General features: G+C 40.6%; 1 protein-coding gene across 4 annotated transcripts in view; it reads right to left on the reverse strand.

The window, feature by feature from the left end:
• TBC1D5 (TBC1 domain family member 5) overlaps positions 1-20,183 on the reverse strand; it is an 842,416-nt gene that overhangs the window by 233,697 nt on the left and 588,536 nt on the right. The gene's annotated exons all lie outside the window — the stretch shown is intronic.

The following is a 20,183-nucleotide window of genomic DNA, read 5'->3' on the forward strand; positions in this document are numbered from 1 at the left end:
AAAAAAAAACAACTAAGCAGTAAAGTTAGCCCAATTTTTTTTGTATATCGTGAAAGTTTATGTTACGACAAGTAAATAGATACCAAACATGTTACGCTTTAAAATTGCGTACACTCGTGGATGTGCGACAAACTACGGTATTTAAAAATCTCCATAGGCGACGCTTTAAAACATAACGGTTTCCAGTTTAGGGTTACAGAGAAGGTCTTTTACTAGAACTATTGCTCTCGCTCTGACAATCACAGTGATACCTCACATGTGTGGTTTTAACACCATTTACATCTGGGGGTGCGACTTGCGTATGCATTTTCCTTGGTACGCGGGGATGGGGGCACTTTTTTCTTATTTGTTTTATTAAATTTTTTTATATTTTACAAGGAATGTAAACATGTGACAGTAATAGGCAGTGACAGGTACTCTTTATGGAGGGATCTGGGGTTTAAAAGACCCCAAATCCCTCCTTTGCACTTAAAAGTATCCAAAATCAGCGTTTTGGAATACTGTGGATTTTTTAAAATTGGCGCCATTGGCAGCCGAGTAAACCGGAAGTGACGTCATGACGTTGCTTCCTGGTTACCACATCGGATACCCGATCGAAGCCGATTCTGGCTTTGTTCAGGACTCTGGCCAGCCGGCGGACATGCTGGCTGGTTGCTGGGGTCTCCCAGTGGGACGGGAGATCCAGACAGAGCTGTGGGGGGGGGGGTTTCCTCCTGCTGCTCGTGATAACAGCCGAACTGCTGAGCCGCATCGGTTGTTATCACCAAAAAGCCAACCGCCGGCTCTAAAAAACGGTACTGGGGTGAAGCATGTACAACCACTTCCTCAAAGTGACGTACAGGTATGTCCTTTTGCGGGAAGCGGTTAATGGTATCCCAGTCTTAGTCAGTAGGGTTCAATATTGAGTTGGCCCACCCTTTGCAGCTATAACAGCTTCAACTCTTCTGGGAAGGCTGTCCACAAGGTTTAGGAGTGTGACTATGGGAATGTTTGACCATTCTTCCAGAAGCACATTTGTGAGGTCAGGCACTGAAGTGAATAAGAAGGCCTGGCTTGCAGTCTCTGCTCTATTTCATCCCAATGGTGTTCTATCAGGTTGAGGTCAGGACTCTGTGCAGGCCAGTCCAGTTCTTCCACCTCAAATTCGCTCATCCATATCTTTATGAACCTTGCTTTGTGCACTGGTGCACAGTTATGTTGGAACAGGAAGAGACCATCCCCAAACTGTTCCCACAAAGTTGGGAGCATGAAATTGTCCAAAATGACTTGGAGTCATAAAGAGTTCCCTTTACTGGAACTAAAGGGCCAAGCCCAACCCCTGAAAAACAACCCCACACCATAATCCCTCCTCCACCAAATGATTTGGACCAGTGCACAAAGCAAGGTCCATAAAGACATGAATGAGCACGTTTGGGATGAAGGAACTTGATTTGCCTGCACAGAGTCCTGACCTCAACCCAATAGAACACCTTTGGGATGAATTAGAGCAGAGACTGCGAGCCAGGCCTTCTCATCCAACATCCTGCCTGACCTAAAAAATGCACTTCTGGAAGAATGGTCAAACATTCTCATAGACACACTCCTAAACTCTGTGAACATCCTTCCCAGAAGAGTTGACGCTTTTATAGCTGCAAAGGCTGGGTCAACTCAATACTGATCCCTACAGACCATTAAAGTTCATGTGCGTGGAAAGGCAGGTGTCCAAATACTTTTGGTATTATAGTGTATATGCAGTTCTAAAATTTAGATGTGTCTGTACGACTATAACTTGTGGATCGGTAACTAAAGCATATTTTGTGGGCACAAAGACGGTAGAATATGTGAGCAGTGTATACAGAAAGTAGGCTTAGACTCTTAACTCTCCTATTCCTACTCCTGGTGTGAGCAGTCTAGATCTACACACCAATCCCCACAATGTGTGCCACACAATTTCTTTCCTTGGTATGCACTAAGTCAGTCATCATTCTAGCAGCGGTGCTGCCTGGAATACACAAAACTTTTTAAAATACAGGTCTATTGTAATTTTTAAAATCCTCTCTCTACTATGGATTTTTAAAAGTTAGCAGACTTTGTCTATGAAAGAACAATGGCACAGGATGTGTGCGGGCTTAACACAAATATGTGCTTTGACGGCAAGTGGTTAATTTATTAATTAACCTCGCTATTTTCTAGGAAAAAAGACATTAAAACAACGTAGGCCTCAAAGTGTGATTGCAGTTCTTCCAGGTCCCTGTTTACACGATATGTGGCAGAGGCAAGGAGTCAATGCTGTTTCTAATTATTCCAATTATCATGGCACACTATGAAAACTTGATTAATAACACTGAAGATATTGTTGTGGCAATTAGCCATATGGTGGTGGGACTTTATTCTGTCACGATTTAGCCATTAGCATCTACTTATGTTTGTCAGAACAGTGCATCCGTGACAAGCTGAAGTTCCGCTCACCTTGCAGAGTCCCCAGTGAGCGACACTAGAGAACGCTGTATTCCTGCGAGCCCATTTGCCTGAGTAAATTTTTCATGTAGCATCCGGTCTGATTGGGGACAAATGTCAAGTAGCGTATGCAATTACCCATCAAACCAGAGCTCTTTACAAAGAAGTTGGTTAAGTGCCTATCAATGCACAGTACTTTGAGGCCAAAAAGTATAACTTTCAGGTTTTAGCTACAGTTTGTACAATTTGAAAAAGTGTAAACATCTTTTGTTTTATTGTAATGGCTTAAAATCTGCTCTCGGTTTTTCTTTAAAAAGATGTGGTCATCTTGCTAAGATTACATCCCCCATATAGTGAGTGCTTAGTGCATGGTGTTATTGATCAAACTCAAGTTTACTAGTCCGAGGAAGGTTTTGGAAATACTGTGTGCAAGGCTACAAAGCTGCTGCAAAGGAGCTCAAAGGGCAGTAATGACTTTTAATTATCTGTAACACTGGGAAGAACTGGGCAGAGAGGGCACTAGAGGTAAAAGGGGAACATGGCCCATTAAATTTGTCAAGAGGTAGGAGACATTGCAATGGATGAACACAGAACTTCCCCATCACACCTTGAAAGCACCAGGAGGTGACGTAAACACCCAATACTTCTGCTGATGGAGGAACATGTGACAGCAATGGGCCAATCAATGCTGTCTCACAGGGATTACGCAACACAGTGGCTAAGTGGTTAGCACTTCCTTATAGCAGCACTAGGGTCATAGTTTTGAATCCCTACCATAGCACCATCTGTCTGCACAGAGTTTGCATGTTCTCCCTGCGTGAGTTTTCTCTAGCTACTATGATTTCCACCCACACTCCAAAAACATGCTGGTAGGTTATTTGGCTCCTGTCTAATTGGCCCTAGTATGCATATGTATGTAAGTGAGTAAAACCTAGTACACACCAATAGTTTTTTTTTTTGTTCAACCCAGCAGGGCTGAAAAAAAAAAACCTGACAGCTCAGGAGGAGCCGCTGTACTATCTGACATTAGTACAGCCATCTCCCCTGCTGTTCTATTGTGTTCTCACATTGGCTGAGAGTGCTGATTGGGAGCCAGTTGGCAGACCTTTTTTGGTCATGCTCCTAAGACAGAAGCTGGCCAAATGGCCGGCTTCTGTTGGACCGACTCCAGTACTTACGGCCCTAATGTCGGCCAGTTTCTATTGAACCGGCTGATGCCGCCTGACATTTGGCCCTTGTGTACTAGACTTTAGGGACCTTAGATAGTAATCTCCTTGAGGGCAGGGACTGATGTGAATGTATGATATATATGTAAAGTGCTACATAAACTGACAGCACTATATACTGTACCTTTAATAATAAATAAATAGCCCTGTGTAGGCTTTAACTCTAGTAACTCAAAACTTACACAGGACTTTGCTCCAGATGACTGAAGAAAGCATGACTGAAGAAAATGAACCCACTGATTTGCCCTGCATGAGAAAAGCACATGTTCACTTTATGTGTGAGAATTTTAGCCTTCAAACTGAAATGCAAAAGACGAAGAACATTATGAAAGAGACTGTTAAAATCAAGTTAATCAGCCAAAATGCAGCTTATAAACACTGGGCTAATAGGGATCTGAACATCGATCTGGTCTCCTCACAGTCCAGTTAGTAATATGCTGTGTGATGCCATCAGGTTTTGATGTCACCACATGACCAGAAAGCAGAAAAATGGAGTTAAAGCAAGTGCATATAGCACTTAGTCGGGTTCGAATCTCTCTGCATGATGGGAATTGACCAGTCTCTCCCCAACCTAAGACATGGACAGTTCCTCCATTTTAATTTTATTATTCATCTAGGGTATGTTTAGCTAGGTCCTGGCTCATGTAAACAAATCGGGAGGTGAGCTACTGGGATTGTTGGGGAGCCAACATGGAAGTTGTTTTCAGCTAGCAGCTCTGTCCAGATTCCTAGGGTTGGAGGTGGACCGATAGTGGCCCGAAATGTTGTAGTGGCCAGGGATGTGGGATGGTTGTGGGATGTGTTGCAGTGAAGATGGTAAATAATGGTGAAATACAGATGTAGAGGCGTGTGAGATCCCATTAAGAGAATCTCCCATGGGCAAAACGAAAGTGGAGCTTTTTTTAATATTATTATTAAGAATAGCAGGTTTGAAATAATAGTGCTATTTTATTGTTTCCAACACTCATTATTATTTGCCTCAGCAGGCACATTATAGGTAACCAGGGGTCATATGAGTTAAAAGAAAAAAAATCCAGTGTTATTGATAGATCTTATTGGTCATAGTCAACATGTTTAACAATAAACAGGCTCACACATTTTTTTCTCTCATCTTACAGAGTCTGACAGAACCAGACACTATGTAAATCACCCCTAATGAGCTCATTAACCTCTTTCATTATTATCTGTATTTAACTCATTCTAGTCTTTTATGTAGCTATCATTAAAAATGTTATTATGCATAGAGACAAGTCATCTTGACTGAATGTGTTGATTGTAGTAAGATTTGCTTTTTACCACGTGCAGTATTGTGGCAAGTAGAGACAAAGGTCATCTATCTATCTGCAGTGTCTTGAAAAAGTATTCATACACCTTGAAATTTTCCACATTTTGTCATTTTACAACCAAAAAAATGTATTTTATTAGGATTTTATGTGATAGACCAACACAAAGTGGCACATAATTATGAAGTGGAAGGAAATGATAAATGGTTTTCAACATTTTTTACAAATAAATATCTGAAAAGTGTGGTGTGCAATTGTATTTTGCCCCCTTTACTCTAAAAAACCCGAAAATCTAGTAGAACCAATTTCCTTCAAAAGTCACCTGATTAGTAAATAGAGTCCACCTGTGTGTAATTTAATCTCAGTATACATGCAGCTGTTCTGTGAAGCCCTCTGAGGTTTGTTAGAGAACCTTAGTGAACAAACAGCATCATGAAGGCCAGGGAACACACCAGACAGGTCAGGGATAATGTTGTGGAGAATTTAAAAGCAGGATTGGATAAATAATACCTAATAAAAAATATCTCAAGCTTTGAACCTCTCACAGAGCACTGTTCAATCCAGCATCTAAGAATGGAAAGCGTATGGTACAACTGCAAACCTACCAAGATATGGCCGTCCACCTAAACTGACAGGCCGGGCATAGAGAGCATTAATCAGAGAAGCAGCCAGGAGGCCCATGGTAACTCTGGAGAAGCTGCAGAGATCCACAGCTCAGGTGGGAGAATCTGTACACAGGACAACCATTAGTCGTGCACTCCACAAATCTGACCTTTATTTTAAGAGTGGCAAGAAGAAAGCCATTGTTGAAAGAAAGCCATAAGAAGTCCAGTTTGCAGTCTACAAGAAGGCATTTGGGGGACACAGCAAACATGTGAAAGAAGGTGCTCTGGTCAGATGAGACCAATATTGAAATTTTTGGCATAAAAGCAAAACGCTATGTGTGGTGGAAAACTAACACTGCACATCACCCTGAACACACCATCAACATTGTGAAATATGGTGGTGGCATCATCATGCTGTGGGAAAGCTTTTCTTCAGCAGAGACAGGGAAGCTGGTCAGAGTTGATGGGAAGATGGATTGAGACAAAAACAGGGCAATCTTAGAAGAAAACCTGTTAGAGTCTGCAAAAGATTTGAGACTGGGGTGAATGTTCACCTTCCAGCAGGACAATGACCCTAAACATAAAGCCAGAGCTTCAATGGAATGGTTTAGATCAAAGCATATTCATGTGGTAGAATGGCCCAATCAAAGTCCAGACCTAAAGCCAATTGAGAATCTGTGGCAAGACTTGAAAATTGCTGTTTACGGATGCACTCCATCCAATCTGACAGAGCTTGAGCTATATTGCAAAGAAGAATCAGAAAAAATGTCCCTCTCTAGATGTGCAAAGCTGGTAGAGACATACCCCCTTATGAAGATACCCTGTATCAAACATGTGTAGGGGAGGGGCCAGGACGGTTCAACAGGCAGTCTATCTGCCTAGGAGGAAGCATACATCATTCCAAAGCCAGCCGCTGTAATATTTCATGCCATATACAGAGTGGTGCACTGACGCACCCGGTACATGTGAGTACCCCGTTGGAGGATTGTTCTTATTTGTTTAATAAAATGTTTAAAGCAATATCACACTATCGAGGCTTTTTATTCCCCATTATTCCTGAGATACTGCGTGGGAAGCCCAGGAACCTGTTACCATTATAGAACCCAGGGGTGGTTCACAAGCGTGTATTGACTGAGCGTAATTGCTAAGTCACCTGCTCCAAGGTGAGCATTTAATACCTAGGGGGTCACTGGAATAAGAGCACCAATGCATGATCTGCAACACCTGTCAATCATTTTTAGACGCATGGATTTATAAGCATGTCAGCAGTGCTACTACTGGATACCATGCATATGCACTTTTTTCAACAGGACTGTCACAGCATTGCTTTATAAAAATACTTGGTTTTTGCACAATAGCACTTTTTGCTACTTAACTGGGACTAGTGTTGTTCCCTTTATACCACTGGACACTTATATCTGTGTTACAAAGCACCTGGATGCACATGAGCACTTTGATATTAATGTTTTAATTGACATATTTATTGTTTTTTATTTTACTTTTGTCATATCACATCTATGTCACATATGTTACTTAGGTCACATTAACACTACACGTGTTTGTTTTAATCTTCAGCACGCATTTATTGTGTAATATTCTAAAGCGCAGCGTATTATTTACTATTTAAGTTCTTAGGTTGTAACATGACAAAATGTGGAAAATTTAAATGGGTGTGAAAACTTTTTCACGCCTATGTATGTATGTACATATGTACTGTATGTATGTATGTATGTATCTATCTATCTCACATTCATCTGGAAACATACAGTACATGGATAAAGCACAGGATGTTTGGCTGAGAAAAAGGGGGCATTCTAGAATGTGTTCATCACTGTCTATTTAGAGGAAAGCTTAAATGAAAGGAACCTACAGAGTCTATGAGGCCTGGCATCAGCTAAAGCAGAACTTCAGTTAACCCCTTCTCGACCAGCCACCGCAGTTATATTGCGGCAGGAAGACTCCCCTGGGCGAGCTATCGTAGCTGTACGTCGGCTTTTTAAGACGCTCTAGCAGGCGCACACACTGCCGACGCGTGTGCCTGGTGGGCGCGATGAAGTAAAAAATATTGTTTTTTTTTCAAAATATTGTCTTTTTTTTGTTTATAGCGCAAAAAATAAAAAAACCGCAGAGGCGATCAAATACCACCAAAAGAAAGCTCTATTTGTGGGAAAAAAGGACGCAAGTTTTGTTTTTGTACAACGTCGCATGACTGCGCAATTTTCAGTTAAAACGACGCAGTGCCGTATCATAAAGAATGGCCTGGTCATTAAGGGGCCAAATCTTCCGGGGCTGAAGTGGTTCAAAAAAAAAAAAAAGAGATACATCAAACGAAAAAAAAAAAACGATTAAAAAAATGCAATACTCTCCTACAATCTGTTAATATATGTATATCTTTGCAGTAAAGTGACAGTGTTACCATACATATACTTTGGAATCTAAAAAAAACTTCCAGTATACTAGTGAAAAAATCCTCAATATGCAAATCAATCAATAAAGTGTTTAAGAAACAAAGTAAATCCGTAGGTCAGCAACTGTGTGTGAGGAAACCATCACCAAACACCTCTGTGTACAATGCTTGCTCAACTTAGATTTTAACCCATTACAGGTTATATTGCGCCTTTTGTATATTTATAGACTGGTGTGGTTCCCCTCAAGATGTTTACTCCTCTTCCCCTGGATAATACTCCGCTGGGGAATGGAAATGAAAGCATAGGCTTATAGCGTAGCATGAAAATTCTTTAGCACAGAGGTTGTTGGTATGTTTAAAGCTTACTTGCTTAATAGTCAATGGTCAATGGGTCCATGAAGTGGCGTGTTCAGGGCTCGCTTGTTGCTGTCTAGCATCAGCTGAAAGTAGACAAGGCAAACACGAGTAGTCTGTAAAGGGATTGACTTCCTTTAAATGGCCAAATTGACTATCAAGCTAGTAAGCTTTAAACGTACTAACAACCTCTGTGCTAGAGAATTGACATACTACGCTTTAAGCCTATTCTTTCATATCTTGAGTACCCTATCCCCAGCGGAGTATTATCCAGCGGAAGAGGAGTAAACATCTTGAGGAACCACACCAGTCGATAAATATACAAAAGGCGCAATATAAACTGTAATGGGTTCAAATCTAAGGTGAGAAGGCTTTACACACGGAGGTGTTTGATGATGGTTTGCCGACATGCAGTTGCTGACCTACAGATGGACTTTACGTTTCTTACACACTTTATTGATTGATTTGCATATTGAGGATTTCGTTTTTTTCACTAGTATACAATGTACTTTTTTGGAAGATTTGTTTAGAATCCAAAGTATATGTATGGTAACACTTTCACTTTACTGCAAAGATATACATATAATAACACTGTTTTTGTGTTGCTATTGGAACCTTTTTTTGGTTTTAGTCGATTTAAAGTTTTTGTTTGTGCACTTTGGACAGCGCACCATTTTCTAATCTGTATAATACTGTTTTCAGTGGTTGGAGTCCACCATATTAGTGGTTACAGCAGTTCAGCTATTTTGCACAATATAGATATTGTCACAAAATCATTCCTTTGGAATAACATAATATTTTTTGGCACATAAAATTATTTTTTCGCTATGACACACATAGCAGCGCATTAGTATTTATACAAATATTTATCACAGTGATGAGCTCATCTCTCTGCCACACTGCTTTCTCCCCCTATCTGCATGCTCCTTGTCAGCACATGAACTTATTGATTCATTATGTTGCTTTGTCCTCTCTGAATTCTGCTGACTGACTGAGGCTAATACCAAGTCAAAATCAGGTTCTTACACTGCCTTCATTAAAAAATAAATGTAATGAATACAGAATTGCAGAATTTCTGACTTATCTGACTGGAGTTCAACTTTAACGAAAGTGGATCTCCTGAACAGGTGTCCCTATATGTTAATGCCAAAGATGGGATCAGCTTAGAAACTATGAAAATTGACAGTCTACTTAGAGTTTGTTACTATGGGTCCTTGCAGCTGGACCAAAGTGAAGTCAGCAATCAAATGATGGCAGTTCTGTAGAATTAGACATAAACGACACTATCATGCATTAACACTCATGGTAGAGGTCATATGTCAAGTACAGAAACCATGTGGAGACTCAATGACTTGACCCTTACTATAAAGAACCTTTTCACCACTGGAGATTACACTTTTTTCTACCAAATGGAAGGGTTAATCTTGTGTTTTTTTTGTAATGACCTTTCAATAAAAGGTGCCCTTTTTCTAGTTCCAGGAAATCTTTATCTGAATTGTTATCCAAAAATTGTATATTCATATTCAATAAAACTTTGTCACTACATGGTCCATACTAAACTAAGCCAACCCTGTAAAGAAGATGCTTTATAATGACATTTTCGGCAGCCTGTTTTAAAACACCACTAGTTGCTAATCCCTGGCCGCTGCAGATATCAGACACGTCTGGGGTGTGTTGAATACCTGCTCCCCTGCCACCTTGTATGCCCTGCAGTGACATAAAAGCGGACTTAGAAAGTATTTAGCTTACTTTAGAAGCTACCAGCTGTTACTGTATGCTGTCATTCTGTCTTTGACTTACATTTATACTTCGATTCTTCATCATAACTGGTTCACGTACATTCAATTCTCTCCACATTGACTGCCACATTGCCATGTACAAGGGGCATTTAAGTCAAACCAGGACTTTTAATTTTACAGGTATAAAAAGGATGCTAGGGTGGCGGTACTATACGCAGTAGTAAATGGCTGGCAAGTGTGTCCTATTACTGATAGGCGGCGCACATGTCGTGGGCCAGTCCATAGACCGTTAATCAAAGTGGCAGACAACAGTGTTAGTGCGTGCATGGAACAACGTGTGGTGATGAAGTTTCCTGTGAAAGAAGGCGTAAAACCCGTGGATATCTACAGAAGACGTTCATCCGCCGTAAGAGGATGGAATTGCGTCTGCAGGCAAAGTGATGGCAAGTGTTTTCTAGGACAAATGTGGCATTATTCATGTGGATTTTCTACCCCGTGGTGCCACTATAAACCTGTCTGGACCCCTAAAAGAGTTCCTCGGGGGTCAGCATTTCAGCACTGAGGACACAAGTGGCACAAGTGAAGCAGGCTGTCCTAGGATGGTTCAGGCGCATTGACAAATCTTTCTATGCCAAACTTTTCCAGGCATTAGTTAAACGCTGGGATAAGTGTATAAATGTAGCAGAGGAGTATGTCGAAGTTTCCACTCCTTGAAATTTGTTCTTTTATTATATAAACCCAAAAGTCCCAGTTTGACTTGAATGCCCCTCGTGGTTTCCCAATCACACTGTATATTCATGGTAGCTTGTACAGTGGAGACATCCTCCACAGACCGGATGATAGTGTCCTCAGTGATTATGACCCAAAACTTTATCCTGTATAAATATGTTAAAGAATTAATACCAAAACTGATGCTTTGCTGAAAAATCTCACAAACTAAGCCACACAAAGTATATCTCAGAGACACAATAGGGTCCCATGTGTGGTGGAAATGCATCTTAAGAAACTAGAGACATCCCAGTAGTAGGGAGCAGTTGGCGCCATATAAAAATTTAAGTCTGTTATTTGTTGGGTTATTGTAATAATTGTGTAAACACATAAACTACCTTGGGTCTCATGTATCAAAGGGTCTGATGGAAAGACAGATAATCCTATTTTGAATATATATCCCTTGCATTCACCAAGTACGGCACAGTTAAAAATGAAGGAGAAGAAGATAATCCAGTTGCTCTGGGCAACACAGATGGCTGCAATTGTTTTCCCTAGATACTTGATAAATGAGGCCCATTGTTGGTAACACAAGAATGCAAAACTCTTGTGGAAGCAAACACAGAATTCCTTTGTGTATTCACTTCTCAGTTAAGTTGTCACAGTCAGTGTTTTTTTTTTCTTTTTTCAGCATAGAACAACAGTTTTTTTTCTTCACTTTACAGGATCATACATATACATTCTAAGAATACCTTAGAGGATGGTTTAATGCTGTTTATTTATGCATTTTGTTTAGGAATCAGCTGCTGTATTTTTCCATAATACCTGCTTACTGAATATTCAACAGTGTGATAGAAAACCTCCACCCTGCACGTTGTATTCCAAGGTACTTTATTATAAATATCCAGGAACAAAAAAATATAAAACTTATAACCAGAAATGGAGTATTTCCATCAAACAATGGCTGATTATAAATAATAATGATCTATAACATAAAAAGAATTCTTTAAATACATGTTTTTTTAGCGTGAAACATGTTAGGATCCTGTGACTCTTACATGTTTGTACCTGACACTTAAAATAAGGGATCGTGGAGTACAGCATTTAGTGTGGGGGCTTGCTATAATATTACTGAAATGGAGCTGGTGAAGGCTTTTTTAGCTGCACTTACTGGGCTTATTAATTGGAAACAAAACAAGTAGCTCCATAAACAACTATGCTGTAGTATAGTTGAATATTAGGTGAAGCCATGTTCTTTAAATGATAATTATACACTTGGAACAGTTATTCTTTAAAAGTGAAGTAAGCAAAGATAGTGCCACACCATGATTTTTTCAAAATGAAAATCTTTTCAATCAAAAAAAATACAATAACATAGATGACATCTATGATGACATCATAGAATGTCACAGCCCTTCATGAAGGTTTTAAGTGCTGGATATGCATAGAAGGGTGATCTTCTTGATAATTAAAAGATGATTTTACTAGTTACTCTGTTTGTAAAGGTAGCATCTGCTTGTGGTGCCATGCTGGTATTTTTCACCTTATAAATCTACCCAGAAGGCCTTGTGAACTCCCTGGTTACATGAAAGCTCCCTTATCTGCCTGAGCTTTTTTTAAACTAGATTCCTTTATGTGATATTGCATATTAATAATCCAGTATCATGCTCATTGAAACCAGATCTCTCCATCCTTTAAAGGTTGGCTCCAAGAGACAATCCTCAAAGTCTTATGGTGGTCAAGTGCATATTGATTTGATTTTTAATAAGCCCTTTATCAATTTTGTCCCTGCTGAGTTGAGGCCATGTTTTGGGAATTACTCTTAGATAAAATAGCTGTCCAAAATACCAAGCCACTGACTCTGATTTAAAGCATCTGTGCAAGATAAAAGAAAACCTGCAAACATTATTGCTTATTATTATGCACAATTTATATAGAGCCAACAGTGGACATAACGCTTTACAGTGTAGAGGGGGGACAGCACAATTACAATACAGTTCAATACAGAAGGGAAGGGTGGGCCCTGCTCGTAGAGCTTACATTCTAAAGGGAGGGGGGTGGTAGTACAAAAAGTAATAGCTGCAGGAGATGATTTGATGGGGGTGGCTCGGGTACAGTTCTTAGGTGGGTGTGGGATAGGCTTCCCTGAATAAATGAGTTTTTAGGGATCTCCTAAAGGTGGACAAGGTAGGGGATGATCAGACATACCTGGGCAGGGAGTTCCGGAGGATGAGAGAGGCTCTAGTCAAATCCTGTAGGCAAGCATGGGACAAGGTAACAAGGGAGCTAGAGAACAGGAGGTCCTGGGAGGAGCGGAGGGGACGATTTGGGCGATATCTGAAGATGAGGTTGGTGATGTAGCAGGGGACGATGTTGTGGATGGCCTTGCATGTTGTGGTTAGTATTTTGAATTTTATATGGTGGGGTAGCGGAAGCCAGTGAAGGGATTGGCAGAGAGGGCGGGCAGTCACGGATCGGTTAGTGAGGTGTATGAGTCTAGCAGCAGCATTCATAATAGACTGAAGGGGGGATAGCCTGTGTAAGGGTAGGCCGCTGAGGAGAGAGTTGCAGTAGTCGAGGTGGGAAATAACCAAGGAGTGGATAAGTTGCTTAGTGGTGGTGTTAGTCAGGAAGGGGGCGAATTCTGGAGATTTTACGGAGGATAAGGCGGCAAGATTTAGCCAGTGATTGGCTGTGGGGGCTGAAGGAGGTTACATACCTACTATGGGTAGGCAGAAATACCGTCCTTATGAACAGTACATTCTTTACACAGTAAAATATGCTATTACAGTGAGGTTTTGAGGGCCCTTAGATGACGCTAAAGTATTGGCGTTTAAACAGTTAGGAATAGCAGAGATGGGGAAAAAAAGAGAAAGGTAAGGAAAAGAATGAAAGAACTGGTCTTTCTTCAGACCTCCAACTGGAGAATGCTTCAAAAAAAAATCCCAGTCATACTGTGAAATAGGTAGTAATGGGGCACTTATATGTATTTTATTCTTATATGAATTTGAAATTGTGGCAGATGGTTCTGTGTAGACTGGAATTTGTCTTCCTTTCACTGATATTACTCACATCATTTAATATTTTAATCAGTAATGAAGTGTTTGTGATCACTTGTACCTAGATCGATCACATGTAAGCCCACCATTACACTTGATACTTTTAAGGGATAAATGTACTATAAGTATTACAAAGAGGGCATTGCTGGATTCAGGGAACACATGGCTATGCATTTTCACAATCGTAAATTCAGGGCCATCGAGATGACAAGAGTACAAACCACCAAAGGGATTTATCTAATACTGCATCCAGGTGCAGAAGATGGATATCCAGCTAGAAATCAGCCAGTAACAAGTTAGGCAATATCCCCTGTGTCAGTTTAATGTAAAAAATTCATGTTTGAACAGACTGAATCTGTATTTCATTTATTTACTAAGTTCTAGAAGCAGTGCAGGAATGTTACGTAACATGTAGCACAAATGTTCCCAACTGGATGGATTTTTTAACCTATTTTAATGTACTACAAGAAGTAGAAACTACAGAGCAGTGAAACTTTTAAATGACAGTTTAACGTAGTGTTGTAAATGAGGTGACAGCTTTCTTCTAAATCCATTTCTGTAGGTCATACATTATAGGTGTCTTTCTATAGACACATGTAATGACAATCAATCCGAGAGCTTCTGCCGTGTCAACTATAATGTATAATTATTGATCATAAAGGAAGGATATATATACATTTATAGCTTGGCTTCATATCACCATTTCAGACTTCTTTTTGCCTTAAGCTTTTGAGGCATAAGGTCAGATGTGAGTGAATTTGTGCTATCTGCAGCTAATGATTTCCAGTTTCTTTACAATCATGTACTAATGTGGCTCAGTAATGGCCTATTGATGAAGAGACAGATGTACCACTAGGCATTCTCTACACATTTGCATTAACAAATCATCACTTAATTGAAGCTAATCTAACAAGTTTATGCTACTTAAACAAAGTTCCCTTCCATAAAAGATGCCACAGTGAAACACTACAGCATACTAAAAAAGTTAAAAGTACACTCCCATTTCTCTTCTATTTCTGTAATAACAAAAAATAGCTAGATGGCGTTTTATTCCATCTAAACAGCGAGAAAATGCAAACAGGGTGAAAGGGTGTTATAAAAAAGGTTTATATACTGAGAATACCTTAGGAATGTTTTTATTTACTACAGTGATGTTTTATACTATATTCAGTATTCTAAACATTTGCTAAATAAAATTATCTTTCAGGTAAAAAAAATGTCCTTAAGTCAGGCAACCTCAAACTGATATTTCTTTATGTTTTGGAGACTTGTGGCCTAAACAGCATGCTGGCTTATTCTGTCTCTTTGTACCTACAGACTACTATCATCCCATGTTCCACAACTACATGTTCCAATGCTTTCACTGCAAACTTGAATCTAAAGGAGGGAAGTTCTTTTGTAACAGTTGTGTCATATGGGTGGACCCAGAAACACAAGAAGAGGGTAGGCAATTTAACCCTCCAATATCGATTTAAAAATCAAAATAACTGTTTTGGGTGGACTGGTGCTTTAACCACTTTAGCCACAGAAGATTTTACCCTCTTAATGACCTAAGCATTTTTTGCGATATCGCACTGCGTCGCTTTAACTGACAATTTTGCGGTCGTGCGATACTGTACCCAAACAAAATTGACGTCCTTTTTGTCCCACAAATAGAAATTTCTTTTGGTGGCATTTGATCATCTCTGCAGTTTTTATTTTTTGCACTATAAACAAAAAAGAGCGACAATTTTGAAAAAAAAAGCAATATTTTTTCGTATAATAAATATCCCCCAAAAACATATATAAAAAAAAACAAATTTCTTCATCAGTTTAGGTCGATATGTATTCTTCTACATATTTTTGGTAAATATCGGAACAGCGACATTGCAGCTGACAGATCGGACACTTTTGACACTATTTTGAGACCATTGGCATTTATACAGCAAGCTAGATTACTGTATAAATGTCACTGGCAGTAAAGGGGTTAAACACTAGGGGGCAAACAAGGGGTTAAGTGTGTTCCCTCAGCTTGTTCTAATTGTAGGGGGGATGGGTGACACAACAGAGATCACTGTCCCCGATGGCAGGGAACAGAAGATCCCTGTCATGTCACTAGGCAGAACAGGGAAATGCCTTGTTTACAGGCATTTCCCTGTTCTGTCTCTCCTCGCCGAGATCGCGGGCCGCCGGCGGACATCGAGTCCGCGGGACCCAGGAGTACCATTCTGCCGACGTATATCGGCGTGAGCCGGTCAGCAAGCGATTAAAGTACAACTAAAGGCAAATTTCTTTTTTAGTTTTAGATAGAGTGGAGAGGGATTATTGCTCTCTGCGCTCCCGTTGGGGAGATAAACCCTCACTATTTGACCTGTTTACTGTTATCACCGAGAGCGAAAGTGAAAGAAAATCCCACATTTTGGGATGTCCTTAGAACAGAAATAGAGACAACCTGGGATTCTCTCACTTTGGAGGGATTGCCTCTCTCATCCTGCTTTAGCTATGCCTTTAGTGCTGCTTCAAACTTGGTGATCCATTTGCAGAAAGGGAAGTCATCCAAATCTCTGTGATTTGACAAATCTCCCCAAACTGGCCTTAAGGTATCATGCACACTGGACGTTAAAAAAACACCAGTAGCTTAAGCTGTAGAATGCTGCTGTAAAAACACAAGTTTTGTAGCGTTTTGCAGCCTTTTTTTGTTTTTTTCAGCAAAACTATACTCCCACAAAAGCTTAAAGCTCAAAAATGCCCATAAACGCAGAATAGCCATGATTTTCAGCTTTTGTCAGCGATTTTTAGAGTTAGAGCATTTTTACCACGGAAAAACTCCTCTTCAAACGCACTAGTTCTTGTGTTTTTTTTTTTTCCAACAGCCAGCAAACGTCCCTGCCAAAAACTGCTGAACAAAGTCTATGTGCACATGGACACATAGGATAACATACTGGGGAGTTTACAAGTTGTAGAAAAAAATGTCGGAAGCCAAAATCAGCAGCTATAAAAATGTCCAGAGTGCATGAGGCCTAAAGGTGGCCATACACTAATCGAATTTCGACCGATTCCTGCTGGCTTTGTCAAAATTAAAACAGTGTATGGCCTTGCTGGCACTGCTCCAAAGTCAATTGAAAAATCAACTTTTGTCAAAGGAGACTTTTGGAAAATTTTTGGCTGATCGGGGCCTGCATTCAATTAGATGTAAGCAATGTTTGGATATTCTGACAGCCATTGGCTCTGTCAGAATACAATAGCACTGCAGGAGATGCTGCTCAGTCTGTAGGCTAAATGAAAGAAATCTAAATGTGTATGGCCAGCTTTGGAATGCTTACAAAAATGCTTAAAGCGGTAGTAAATCACAGCATTTAAAAAATACCCTGTAGGGCAATGGCTTAATGTGCTAATTTGCATAGCATACTAGCACATTATGAAGTACTTACCTTAGAACAAAGCCCTCCAGCGGTGCGCTGTTACCGTTGACAGGCCTTCTATCTTCGCCCTGTCTTCCTTCTTGGTTTACGGGCTCCGGCTGTATGAGTGGCCAGAACTGTGATGACGTCACTCCCACATATGCGAGCGGGAGCCCTCGGCTCCGGCACAGAGCTCTGAAGGTCCGGCATACTTTCAAAGCGCATGCTCCAGTGACGTCACCGGCTGCATTCAGTGGGAATATCTCCTAAATGACGCAAGTTTATGAGATATTTACTGTAGGTATGCCTTATTTTTAGTGAAAAAGCCTTATAAAGGCAAAAAAGGAGTTTACTACCGTTTTTAGAGGAAACAGGCACAGATCCTGTAGGCAAAAGCAGAGGCAGATGCCTCTGCACATGAACTAAAAGGAGCTCTCTAAATATTTAAGTGAAAGTAATGGCCATTTTACAGAGCAAATCCAGGAAACAAAGTCTACTGTATTATCATAAATGTAGAGATTGCTTGACACAAGCTTAACTGAGCTAGCTGACTGACTGACATTGGAGGGGGCAGAAATAGTGAGGCTAGACTAGTGAGGGGGCAGAAATAGTGAGGCTAGACTCAGAAAACAGAAGCGAAGGGCAGCTGGCTTGGTTGAGGGTAAACAAGGAAGGAGGTGATATTATATATAAGAAATCTGTGTTTGGACTATGTAAATCAGAAAAAAAACAGCCACCACAAAGTTTAAGATTCAAAAACCTATACCAAATATCACTATAAAGTGTGCAGTGCTATTACATTACCTTAATCAAGATAAAATAACCAATCAAAAAATGTAAATGCTCTTTGTGTAACAAACACATGAAACACAAACACCAATAACAATAAAGGAATAGTGGCTTAATCAATATACAGGGCCAATCAGCACTGTCCAGACAGAGGGTCAGGGGTCATGCAGCCTTAAAGGACAGTCAGAGGAGAATGAAAACATCTTCTACAAGCTTTAACCAGTGCTCGGCCTGACACTGACAGAAGTCACAAGACTGCTATATGCTGCTGATGAGAAAATGTATTTAGCAGTTTATACCGTATTTACTAAAATAATTACATTTCCATGTTCTGTGTACTGTGGGAGACCAGACATAGTGAATACAGGGTCCTGGGTTTAGTAACCCTTTGAATATCTAAATTACTGTACATATATATGTAATGTAGGTTCAAAACTGAGAATTGGATGTTATTGAAAGCACACTTTTTTTATGCTTGGGAAAAAAAAAAACACAGATTACTGTGCATAGTACACATAAATAAATTTGGAAAAAAAAATCCTACTCTGCACAAATCTTTGATGTAATCGTCCTGTGTCAAGACAAACCTACGACAGTTCCCACCAGCACACTGGTAAGCTTTTAGTCAATTGAAATCCCAACACAAGACTTCAAGCTATTATTGCCCCTGCTTCCCATCTCAGCTGCATCCCTCCCTTGGTTATTGTGCAGATAGCATTTTTTTGGGGGGGGGGGAACCTAATACTGTCAATTTTCTCACAAAATTGCAGGAGCGTAACTTTCTCAGCCACAAAAGAAGCCATTGGGTGAGAAGTAGTGGCGCACATTTGTCACACACCAGTAGAGATTACTGGACAGATGATGAAAAACTGAACTCCATAGCCAGTAAAGCACACCATTTGTAAGGCTAGTATCATACTATGATCCAGAGGACTACGGTGTTTGTGTTCACAACAGCCAGGCTGTGCAGAAAAGGCTGCATGGCATTGGTTGTAGCAAGGGGTGAGCATTCAACGATAGGAAAGTTTAAATTGCTCGTAGCCAGGAGTAGACCACACTTGCAATACAGGCTCTAGAAATCTAGAGCCTGAATCCCATCACTACTAGAGGTAGGAAAAACTGTTGAGACTGGATTATGGCTTTAAAATGGTTCTAAAGGCAGAAGTTTTTTTTTTTTACCTTAATGCATTCTCTGCATTAAGGGAAGAAAAACCTTCTGTGCGCAGCTCCTCCCCCAGTCGACCCTTATACTTACCTGAGCCTGATCTCGATCCAGCGCTGTGCCTGAAAGCAGCAGCTCTCTCCACTCACTCTCTTCTCACTGGTCATGGAGGCAGCAGTAGGAGCCATTGCCTCCGGCTGCTGTCATTTACAGCTTGTGAGGAGCAAGCTGTGGATGGGGCCAAGACACATTGTGTGTGTCAATGGACACATACAGTGTGGCTCGGGATCAAGCCAGCATGAACTTTCATATAGCAAGCAGCAGGAGGAGTGGACAGCACCAGCGAAGGACCCGAGAAGAGGAGGATGGGGGCTGCTTTGCGCAAAACCTTTGCACAGAGAAAGTAAGCATACTGTGTTTGTTAAAAAAAAAAAAAATCTCTTTACAATCACTTTAAAGTGGAGCGCCACCCAAAAGGGGAAGCTCGGCTTGTTTGAGCCCTCCCCACCCTCATTTGCCAGTTTTTGGGGAGGGGCAGGTACCTGGTTTTGACAGGTACTCTCTCCCACTTCCAGCTCAGATCACCACAGCGAACTGGGCTCAGTTCAGTTCAGCCCCCCTCCTTCCCCCGCAGTCTTCTAGGACACATCACAGGTCCCAGAAGTCTACAGGATGACTCACAAGGCACAGCGCGACTCGTACATGCAAAGTAGAAAACATGCTGTTAAGCCGCAAAGATTCACTTCCTGTTTCCCCTACTAGAGATGTTGGCACCTGCACCCAAAGCCGATTGAAGAATCTGCTCGGGTGAAGAAATCGTGGGATCCCTGGTCAGGTAAGTGTCCTTATATTAAAAGTCAGCCTCTACAGTATTTGTCGCAGCTGACTTAAATTTTTCTGAAGGAGCCTGGAGCTCCTCCATAAGTTTCAATTATTCAGGAATATCTACAGTATTTTTTTTTTTTCAAATATAACTTTTATTAACACCCACCACAGGCAAAGTCAGGTCAATACAACAGAAAAAGAAAACAATAT

The sequence above is a fragment of the Aquarana catesbeiana genome, linkage group LG05, assembly GCF_042186555.1.
Source record: "Aquarana catesbeiana isolate 2022-GZ linkage group LG05, ASM4218655v1, whole genome shotgun sequence".
NCBI classification, from domain to species: Eukaryota; Metazoa; Chordata; class Amphibia; order Anura; family Ranidae; genus Aquarana; species Aquarana catesbeiana.